Raw genomic sequence first — 10,718 nt, 5'->3', positions numbered from 1 at the left:
TCTTTCAGTGGTATTTGATAGTCTGTTCGTTTTTTATTTTTTGCGCTATAAGAAAAAAAGATCGAAAATTTTGTAGAAAAAGCAATATTTTTGGCCAGTAAACTCCCCAGCATGTTATCCTAGGTGTCCATACACGCAGAGACTGTAATTAGTGTTTTTTGGCTGGAAAAAAACCCCGAACTAGAGGGTTTCTAGAGGAGTTTTTTAGCTCTAAAATACTCTAATGCTGAAAAATGCGGTAAAACACAGCAAACCTGCATTTCTGGACTTTTTTCAAGCAAAAAAAAATATTTTTTTTTGTTAAAAAAAAAACACTAAAAACCACAAACGTGCAAAAACGCTAAAAAGATAAAGAAAAACTAATGTTTTTAACGTGACTTCACATAGCTAACGTTACCAGCTTTATTAGAACGCCCCGTGTGCATGGAGCCTAAGGCTAGGTTCGCACCTATGCAGTTTGCATTTGATCCTTTTCTGCAGTGCATTTTGCACGTGTTTTTGCTTGTGTTTTTTTTAACTTGTTGCTGGGCAGATTAACCTCCCTGGCGGTATGATTATTTCAGATTTTTGGTGCTGAAAGCGGTACCATTTTTTTGCATGGAAATATGTATTTTTTTTATTGTAGGCCTGTAATTTAGGAATAACTCCCTGAAATCTGTCCGAACAAGAGTCTAGTAAACATTCCAGATATGATAAAACTTGAAACACGAAATCATAAATTATAATTTAATAAATACTCATGAAAAATAATATAATAATAATAAATTAAATTCAATAATATAATCAAACCAAAAACACTGAAATTTGAAACAGAGCACCAAGTTTGCACATCACTGAGCAAAGTCGCAAAATTGTTTTCAGTGTCTGATGAGGAATTTCCCCCACGAATCATTATCACTCAATTCTGCAAGTGGTTCTGATTTACTATCGCTGTTCTCTAGCCGGTCTAAAACCGATTTTGACGTAAAGGGACGCTTTTTGGACGCCATGGACGTTTCTCAGTTTCCAGGCAGAAAGAACAGTAAAAATGCAGGCAGGGCGCCGGACAAAGCACTCGGGACAAAATGTATGTGAAATGGTTTGATACAGCAATGTTTTGCTATGAAAAATTCGTTTTAAAAAAAGTGTCATTTTTTAAAATTTCCAAATTTGCCGCCGGTTCTGGCGCCCGTACGTCCCGACGTCACAGGGACCGGAACACGGAAGCCGGCATCGGCCGGAGGAGATGGCCGGGGACGCTGCAGGGGACACATCGCGGGAGCGAAGGACAAGGTAAGCTCTGCAGGGAATCCCTGAGCAACGCCGCATGGTAAGCCCGAGTGTAGCTCGGGGTTACCACTTGTGGTACTGAAACTTTACCCCGAGCTACACTCGGGAATACCGCCAGAGAGGTTAAACTGCAAACTGCATAAAAAACGCATCAAAAACGCACAAAAAACGCATTACATGCTTTTCTGCAGCATGTCTATTGAAATCTATAGAACCAAAAACGCAACGTCTTGCATTTCAAAAAGTCCCTTTCCAAAAAGCGCACCGGGTGAAAACACAGAGATGTGAACGTGTCCCATAGGAAATCATGTTAAATGGACTGTAGTGCGTTTTTGCAAAATGCAGCGGAAAACGCATAGGTGTGAACCTAGACATATGCTGGCCATACATGTCCTTCCAAGGTCAAATTTTCGTTCAATAATCGTAATTATGAATTTTCATTTGAATTTCGCACCATTAGTGGGTCACCACAACAGTTGATTTTTTTCTGGCCATCGATTGAGTGATTGGGCATGGTGGAAATTTTTTGAAAAGCAAATTCATTTGTAACCAATTATGGGAGCATCGTGTGAGAAATATAATCGAAAAGGAAATGCTCATGAGTTGTGACCTGGAAAGAAAAAAAGAAAAGAAGATTCCCAGCCATTAAATTTCTTTTCTGTAACAAAATGAGGTGAAATTGAAGGCTTGGTTGGTCGAATTCTGAAGTATTGCTAAACCCAGGACCCTGCATTCACTATATCTGGTCTCCCAGCACCTGCATTCACTATATCTGGTCTCCCAGCACCTGCATTCACTATATCTGGTCTCCCCGAACCCTGCATTCACTATATCTGGTCTCCCAGCACCTGCATTCACTATATCTGGTCTCCCAGCACCTGCATTCACTATATCTGGTCTCCCAGCACCTGCATTCACTATATCTGGTCTCCCAGCACCTGCATTCACTATATCTGGTCTCCCCGGACCCTGCATTCACTATATCCGGTCTCCCCGGACCCTGCAGTCACTATATCCGGTCTCCCCGGACCCTGCATTCACTATATCTGGTCTCTCAAGACCCTGCATTCACTATATCTGGTCTCCCCGGACCCTGCATTCGCTATATCTGGTCTCCCCAGACCCCGCATTCGCTATATCTGGTCTCCCAGGACCCTGCATTCACTATATCTGGTCTCCCCGGACCCTGCAATCACTATAGCTGGTCTCCCAGGACCCTGCGTTCACTATATCTGGTCTCCCCGGACCCTGCGTTCACTATATCCTCTCTTCCCGGACCCTGCATTCACTATATCTGATCTCCCAGGACACTGCATTCACTATATCTGGTCTCTCAGGACACTGCATTCACTATATCTGGTCTCCCAGGACCCTGCATTCATTATATCTGGTCTCCCAGGACACTGCATTCACTATATCTGGTCTCCCAGGACCCTGCATTCATTATATCTGGTCTCCCAGGACACTGCATTCACTATATCTGGTCTCCCCGGACCCTGCATTCACTGTGTCTGCTTTCCCCGGACCCTGCATTCACTATATCCGGTCTCCCCGGACCGTGCATTCACTATATCCGGTCTCCCCGGACCGTGCATTCACTATATCCGGTCTCCCCGGACCATGCATTTACTATATCCGGTCTCCCCGGACCGTGCATTCACTATATCCGGTCTCCCAGGACCGTGCATTCACTATATCCGGTCTCCCCGGACCCTGCATTCACTATATGTGGTCTCCCCGGACCCAGCGTTCACTATATGTGGTCTCCCCGGACCCTGCGTTAACTATATGTGGTCTCCCCGGACCCTGCATTCACTATATCTTGTCTCCCCGGACCCTGCATTCACTATATCTGGTCTCCCCGGACCCTGCATTCACTATATGTGGTCTCCCCGGACCTAGCGTTCACTATATCTGGTCTCCCCGGACCCAGCGTTCACTATATCCGGTCTCCCCGGACCCAGCGTTCACTATATCCGGTCTCCTCGGACCCAGCGTTCACTATATACAGTCTCCCCGGACCCTGCATTCACTATATCCGGTCTCCCCGGACCCTGCATTCACTATGTGTGGTCTACCCGGACCCTGCATTCACTATATCCGGTCTCCCCGGACCCTGCATTCACTATATCCACTCTCCCCGGGCCCTGCATTCACTATATCCGGTCTCCCCGGGCCCTGCATTCACTATATCCGGTCTCCCCGGGCCCTGCATTCACTATATCCGGTCTCCCCGGACCGTGCATTCACTATATCTGGTCTCCCCGGACCCTGCATTCACTATATGTGGTCTCCCCGGACCCTGCATTCACTATATCCGGTCTCCTCGGACCCTACATTCACTATATCTGGTCTCCCCGGACCCTGCATTCACTATATCCGCTCTCCCCGGACCCTGCATTCACTATATCCGCTCTCCCCAGGCCCTGTTTCACTATATCTGCTCTCCCCTGGACCCTGCATTCACTATATCCGGTCTCCCCAAACCCTGCATTCACTATATCCGGTCTCCCCGGACCCTGCATGCACTATATCTGGTCTCCCCGGACCCTGCATTCACTATAACTGGTCTCCCCGGACCCTGCATGCACTATATCTGGTCTCCCCGGACCCTGCATTCACTATATTCGCTCTCCCCGGACCCTGCATTCACTATATCTGGTCTCCCACAGTGCACAGAACATGGAAATGCAATTATTTTAGTAAATAGAAACTGCTAAATACCTTTTCTCATCAGCAGTTAGAGCAGTCTTGTGACTTCTATCAGTGTTCAGCAGAGCACTGGTTACAGCTTATAGGAGGAGTTTTCTTTCTGCTGTGGGAGAATGCAGAGCCCCTGACCTCTGTATGGACAGTACTGGTTGGGCCTGTGCTGATCACATGCACTCTCCCAAGAGAAAAAAAACTCTCTTGCAAATACCCCAAACTGAGCATGTGCAGCTTGCCCCAAGGCTCTGTTCAATCAGCAGATGGATTGGGGACAGTAGAAGAAGGGGAGGATCAGAGAAGATAGGATCAAACAGCTTTTTTATATAATGCAGAGGATTAATCCCTTAGGTTCCACGGTGAGTATAAGAAGCATGCGTTACGGCATATACAGACTGATTGTACTGTTGTGGGTTTAGTAACACTTTAAGAGTCTGTATTGTGGTTGTACGAATGGCTGGACATTGCCCCTTATTTAGCTCCTGGCTTTGTAACATTTCTAAAAGAATCAGAATCAATGAGAAATTCAGGGTCTTAAAAAGAGTCTTCACCTCCTTTGGGCTCATTTACACTTGCTGTGACTTCAACACACATTAAAGCCCCCCCCCCACTTCAACACATTGTTTTATGTGTTTTTGATGCTTCAGTGATGCTTTAACCCCTTGCCTACCGGGCACTTTCACCCCCTTCCTGTCCAGGCCAATTTTCAGCTTTCAGCGCTGACGCATTTGATTGACAATTGCGCGGTCATGCAACACTGTACCCATATGACATTTTTATCATTTTCTTTCCACACAAAAAGAGGTTTCTTTTGGTGGTATTTAATCACCGCTGGGTTTTTTTTTTATTTTTGCTTAATAAAAAAAGACCTAAATTTTCTTTATTTCTTTTATAAAATTTGTTCTCCATAAATTTAGGCCAAGATGTATTCTGATACATTTCTTTGGTGAACAGTGGTGGCCCTAGGGTTGGTGTCACCCCAGGGGCGGACTGACAACTCATGGGGCCCCCGGGCAATAAGGGATCATGGGGCCCCTGTGTCCTTGCCCAAACTCCAAAAAGCCTATGAAAAAGGTACCAGGGGCATCTCATGGGGCCCCCTACTGACCCCGGGCCCTCGGGCAGTGCCCGAGTTTCCAAATGGTCAGTCCGCCCCTGATAGGGACACAACCACAAACCTGTCCGCAGAGATACAATCAGTACTATAATGACACAACCTCAAACCTGTCCGTAGAGATACAATCAGTACTATAGTGACACAACCACAAACCTGTCCGCAGAGATACAATCAGTACTATAGTGACACAACCACAAACCTGTCCGCAGAGATACAATCAGTACTATAGTGACACAACCACAAACCTGTCCGCAGAGATACAATCAGTACTATAGTGACACCACCACAAACCTGTGCGCAGAGACACAATCAGTACTATAGTGACACATCCACAAACCTGTCCGCAGAGACACAATCAGTACTATAGTGACACCACCACAAACCTGTGCACAGAGACACAATCAGTACTATAGTGACACCACCACAAGCCTGTGCGCAGAGACACAATCAGTACTATAGTGACACAACCACATTCCTGTCCGCAGAGACACAATCAGTACTATAGTGACACCACCACAAACCTGTCTGCAGAGACACAATCAGTACTATAGTGACACCACCACAAACCTGTCCGCAGAAACACAATCAGTATTATAGTGACACATCCACAAACCTGTGCGCAGAGACACAATCAGTACTATAGTGACACAACCACATGCCTGTCCGCAGAGACACAATCAGTACTATAGTGACACCACCACAAGCCTGTGCGCAGAGACACAATCAGTACTATAGTGACACAACCACATTCCTGTCTGCAGAGACACAATCAGTACTATAGTGACACCACCACAAACCTGTCTGCAGAGACACAATCAGTACTATAGTGACACCACCACAAACCTGTCTGCAGAAACACAATCAGTATTATAGTGACACATCCACAAACCTGTGCGCAGAGACACAATCAGTACTATAGTGACACAACCACATGCCTGTCCGCAGAGACACAATCAGTACTATAGTGACACCACCACAAACCTGTCTGCAGAGACACAATCAGTACTATAGTGACACCACCACAAACCTGTCAGCAGAAACACAATCAGTACTATAGTGACATCACCACAAACCTGTCCGCAGAGACACAATCAGTACTATAGTGACACCACCACAAACCTGTCCGCAGAGACACAATCAGTACTATAGTGACACAACCACAAGCCTGTCCGCAGAGACACAATCAGTACTATAGTGACACAACCACAAACCTGTCCGCAGAGACACAATCAGTACTCCTGTCCGCAGAGACACAATCAGCACTATAGTGACACATCCACATACCTTAACATATGTCATGGAAATTTTGTATTGTTGGTCGAACTTTAAATGTGTCATATATGAGTGTTATTCATATGTCTCTCGTGTGGCTTAATTAAAGTTCTGAAGGCTGCAATTGGGCCATGTGCATGTACAATGTATGTATTACAGTACTCAGCTCGGTAATGGATGAGATGGCAGATCTGCGCTTATAGACCGGCGTGTATACCACCACGGCATTCGATGCGAATGCCGCTGGCAGTAGACTGCGGGCCTGTATCCACATATCAGCAGCATAGTACCACATGGACTTCATAACGCAAGGCGCCAAGCGGTACGAACTACGCGTGTAGGCCTATGCATATCTTACAACCCATTACCGACCTGAACTGTATCCGGATGGATGTGTTTTAATAAAGATCGTATCTGGCCCATCCAGGTACAGACTGATATTTCTAGGGAATGCTTGTACAGAGAATGAACATACTGCTAGGAGCTGGAACAAGAAATATGCTCTCCACAGAGGGCTCATTGGGGGAAGGGGAGGAGATATGCTCTCCACAGAGGGCTCATGGGGGGAAGGGGAGGAAGTCTGTTGACCTCAGAAGGCTCATGGGGGAGGACCAGTGATAGATAATAGGAAAGGCTATGCTCCAATCGGAATGTATATCCTGTGTATAGGCACTCCTTATTGCATTGTTCGGTGGGAGGGGATTGACTTTGTTCATGTGGGGGGCATGTGTCTGCTTGTAATAAAACCGGGGGCTGAGTCTGAAGCCGGCCCTAATGTGAATTCAAACATCGACTTGAAAGTGTCGTGTGATCATTTCCAGGTATAGGGAGCTCCAATCACCCACATTTCAACAGAGCTAACCCATTTGGATGGGCAGGAATCGTGTAGTTTAGCTGCAGTCGTGGTAAGCGAGATTCGCACAGCTTTATGGGGGATTTCTGCGCATCCAACTGCGAGTACTCACGGTAAGGAGAAATTCGTTAAAGCGAATTTCCAAGACAGTTTGGCGAGCCAGTGGATACTAACGTGAAATCTGCGATAGCTAACCAAGTTCGAGGGGGGAATGAGCCATCATGAACTAGCAAAAAGTATGCCGGCACATTTCAGGTCTCTCTGCCATTAAGAGGATCGCTTTTTGCGCGTTCGTGTGGCTGATTTCGCTCTCTGTTAGCTAACGTGAATTTCCGCTTAGCAAGGACCTTTATCCTAAAATCTTGATTTGTGGGTGAAAGACTAGGGTTTTTTTTTTTTTTTGTTTTTTTTTTTTCTCTGCTGAGAGCAGCAGAGGGGTGGGTTTGGTTGGCTGGATTTGGTCAAGTTTAAAAATCTTCCAACCAAAAATTAAACGGGTATATGTTTTAGTGGGTAAAAGTTGTTGCATAGTGTTAGGTAAGTATTTGCGGGTTGTAGGTACTGTGGTGATTGCTTTATCCCCCTCCACGTGAGGTAATTATTACAGTGCTGAAAGGTTTAGGTTAATTGTTAACTGTTGTAAGATCTTTGTGTGTATGTAGTCTGTGCAATATTTTGTCTGTACTACTGCTCCCAGCAAGCATGCAGCAGGGGGTCCTTTCTGTTACATGTGCATGTTAGTGTGATATGTTGGTGTTTTATGTCTGTTCTGTGATTATACCAAATTGTGTTGTATGTGTGCTGCATATTGTTGTGTAATTGTCCAGTGTATGTTCTGTCCAAAAGTCTGTTTTATGTAAGAGGTTAGAGGCAATTTATGAGGCTAGTGTTCCCATGTGCTTTCCCTGTTGGTGGCCATTTTGTTGACTGCCATGTGTTCCCTGTTGGTGGCCATTTTGTTGACTGCCATGTGCTTTACCTGTTGGTGGCCATTTTGTTGACTACCACATGTGGTTTCTCTGGTGGCCATTTTGTTGACTACCACATGTGCAGTAATCTCTATGCAATGTGCATGAAGTTTCCTATATGCATTTGACCCATTTTGTGTTTTTAATCCAAATTTTTTACAGTTTAAGTTGTTTGCTTTTAGCTTTAAATTTGCGTATTGCCAGCCAATTTAAAGTGTGTTAAGCGAGTTTTTCCCTCAAGTGTTCCACATTTAGTGAGCGCGGTGAAGTTTGGGTTTTTGCACATAGATTTCTTGTATAGCGATTATGTTTTTCTTGTTAAAAGTAGTTCCTTATTGTAAAGTAGGTTTGTTTTAAAGCTGCTGCGTTGCGTGTTTCGCGTCCAGCAGACTTTTTGTGTAAACGGTTTTAGGTGGTTGCAGCGAAGATTGCGTGTGTAGCGCAGATCGTTTAGCGGCGCTGATAGGATTGATTTTTGCGTCAGCAACGGGTTATTCTTGGTGCAGTTTTTCGGTTCACCTCTGTGTAATTGTTTTACTGCGAAACGTCCCGTGTTTTTCATAAGGATCCACTTTGTCCTTTTTAACGGTTTTTCAGGTTGAGAAGGGGTTTTTCTGTGTGTATTAGGAAAGTTTTTTCTTTACACAAATTTCCTAAAGGTCAGTTAGCAGGTTTCCGGCCAACCAGTGACCCATAAGTAACATCCAAGAACCCCTCTTTTTGTTTTGACTTGTGTTAGCTACTGTGTGCAGGGAGAGAAATGCCACTTTCATCATTGTGCGGTGTGGCCTGCCAAACACAGTGGGTGATGAGAACCACATAAATTACGCTGTGCGAGTGGGCGGTCCAGGGAAGTGTAACGCTTAGCCTGGTTACCACAAACACTTCGGGTGGTCAGGATCACATAAATTGCGCTGTGGGAGTGGGAGGTGTGCTCTCAGTCTGACCGCCACTTGATGCGCTTCGGGTGATCGATAAGAATCACATAAATTACGCTGTGCTGGGAAAGTGGTGGAATCAGGCCTCTCGGTAGGATCCCACCGAGTGCTCCAGGGGGTAAACAGGTACCCGGACGCGGGATATATACCAGTGACTAGTCACGATGGGCAGTAGTCAGTCCATGAAGAGAGAGGGGGAACCAGCCCTCTTCAGGGTAAGGACAGCTGCACAACTGATGAAGGTGAGTTTGGGGGGGAAGTCTACAGAACCCCTCAAAAGGTGGAATAAATGGTCGAAGGGTACCAGATGGGAAATTCCCCGGGAAGGTACATTTGATGCATGGAGGTGGGAAAAATTCATCTCTGAATTTGAACCACGGATGCAGGCGTCAGAACTAGAGATCGCACAGCTATGGCTTCACAGGTCAATCCAATTAGGGAAGCAGGGCATACATAAACTGGTGTCTGTCCGGAAGAACCAGGTGATGTATACCTGGCCTCCAGAGGGAATAAAACAGGAGGATCCAGTGTCAGAGGTGGAGGAAGCTCTTTCAGGGCTGACTTTACTAAGGCAGGCAGGGTCAGGGTCTGCTGGGGTTCCCGAACAACCAACAGTGGCTGAGATAAGTATAACTGCATCTGTCTCTTCTGTTAGTGACGTTACTCTTGACGTACCTTCTGTGTCTTCTGTATCTATGCCTCAGCCTCTACCTCTCCCTTCTCCCTGCTTCTCCCCAGCTCCTTCTGTTTCCAACTACGAAGTCTTCTCAACATCCGATTTGCAGACTATCTGCGAATCAAGGGGAAGAGACACCCGGTTAAGAAACAGGGCGGATTGCATCAAAGCGCTACGAACCACTGATCAGACCCCTGCCCCCCAGCTATACCCTGATCTGAGGGACCTCAAACCTGAAGGTGCAGTAAGCGAGGTGGTTAATCTAAGCCCACCAATGAAGCTGGGCCAGCCCTTGCACTCTTCTCGGACCAAGGCCTATCCAGTCAGGGTGCAGCAATTTGAAGGTCCTCCCAATGCACAGGGGGAGCGGACCTTAGGGGAACGGGTAGTTTGGCATGTCCCCTTCGCCCCGGCAGAGATCCGCACTATTCTGGCTGAGCTCCCGGACTATCGAGTCAATCCGAGAGGATTTGCTCGAATGTTTGGACAAAACCAGTTCAGCTATGGTATGAGCGGGTCAGATTGTGCACAGATCCTGCGGGCGAAGGTGGGCATGGAAGTGGCCAGTACAGTGATTGAAGGGTGCTCTATAACCACTCATGAGGAGATGACTTCAGGGGGCAAAGAGTTTTGTGCACAGCTAAAGGCAAAGCTTCCGGAAATGTATGGTGCTACCTCTACTACGGACATGATGAAGCTCACCCAGGGTCCTAATGAGGAAAGCGCCTGCTTCTGGCGCCGTCTCAAGCAGACAGCACTGGATGCGGATCTGGAAGTTGGACCTGATGCTCCAACTGAAGGGGTAAAGGTGACCGCGACGCACATTCTGTTGCGGGCCAAATTTTTGGAAGGCATCAATATTAAAATTCGGGAAAGGCTGGTTCTGGCCCGACCCGAATATAATGAGATGTCTATCCCT

The sequence above is a fragment of the Staurois parvus genome, unplaced genomic scaffold (genome assembly GCF_062004578.1).
Source record: "Staurois parvus isolate SC_StPar_1 unplaced genomic scaffold, SC_StPar_1.0 ptg000180l, whole genome shotgun sequence".
In the NCBI taxonomy this organism is placed as follows: domain Eukaryota; kingdom Metazoa; phylum Chordata; class Amphibia; order Anura; family Ranidae; genus Staurois; species Staurois parvus.
Note: the sequence above shows the minus strand (reverse complement) of the source record.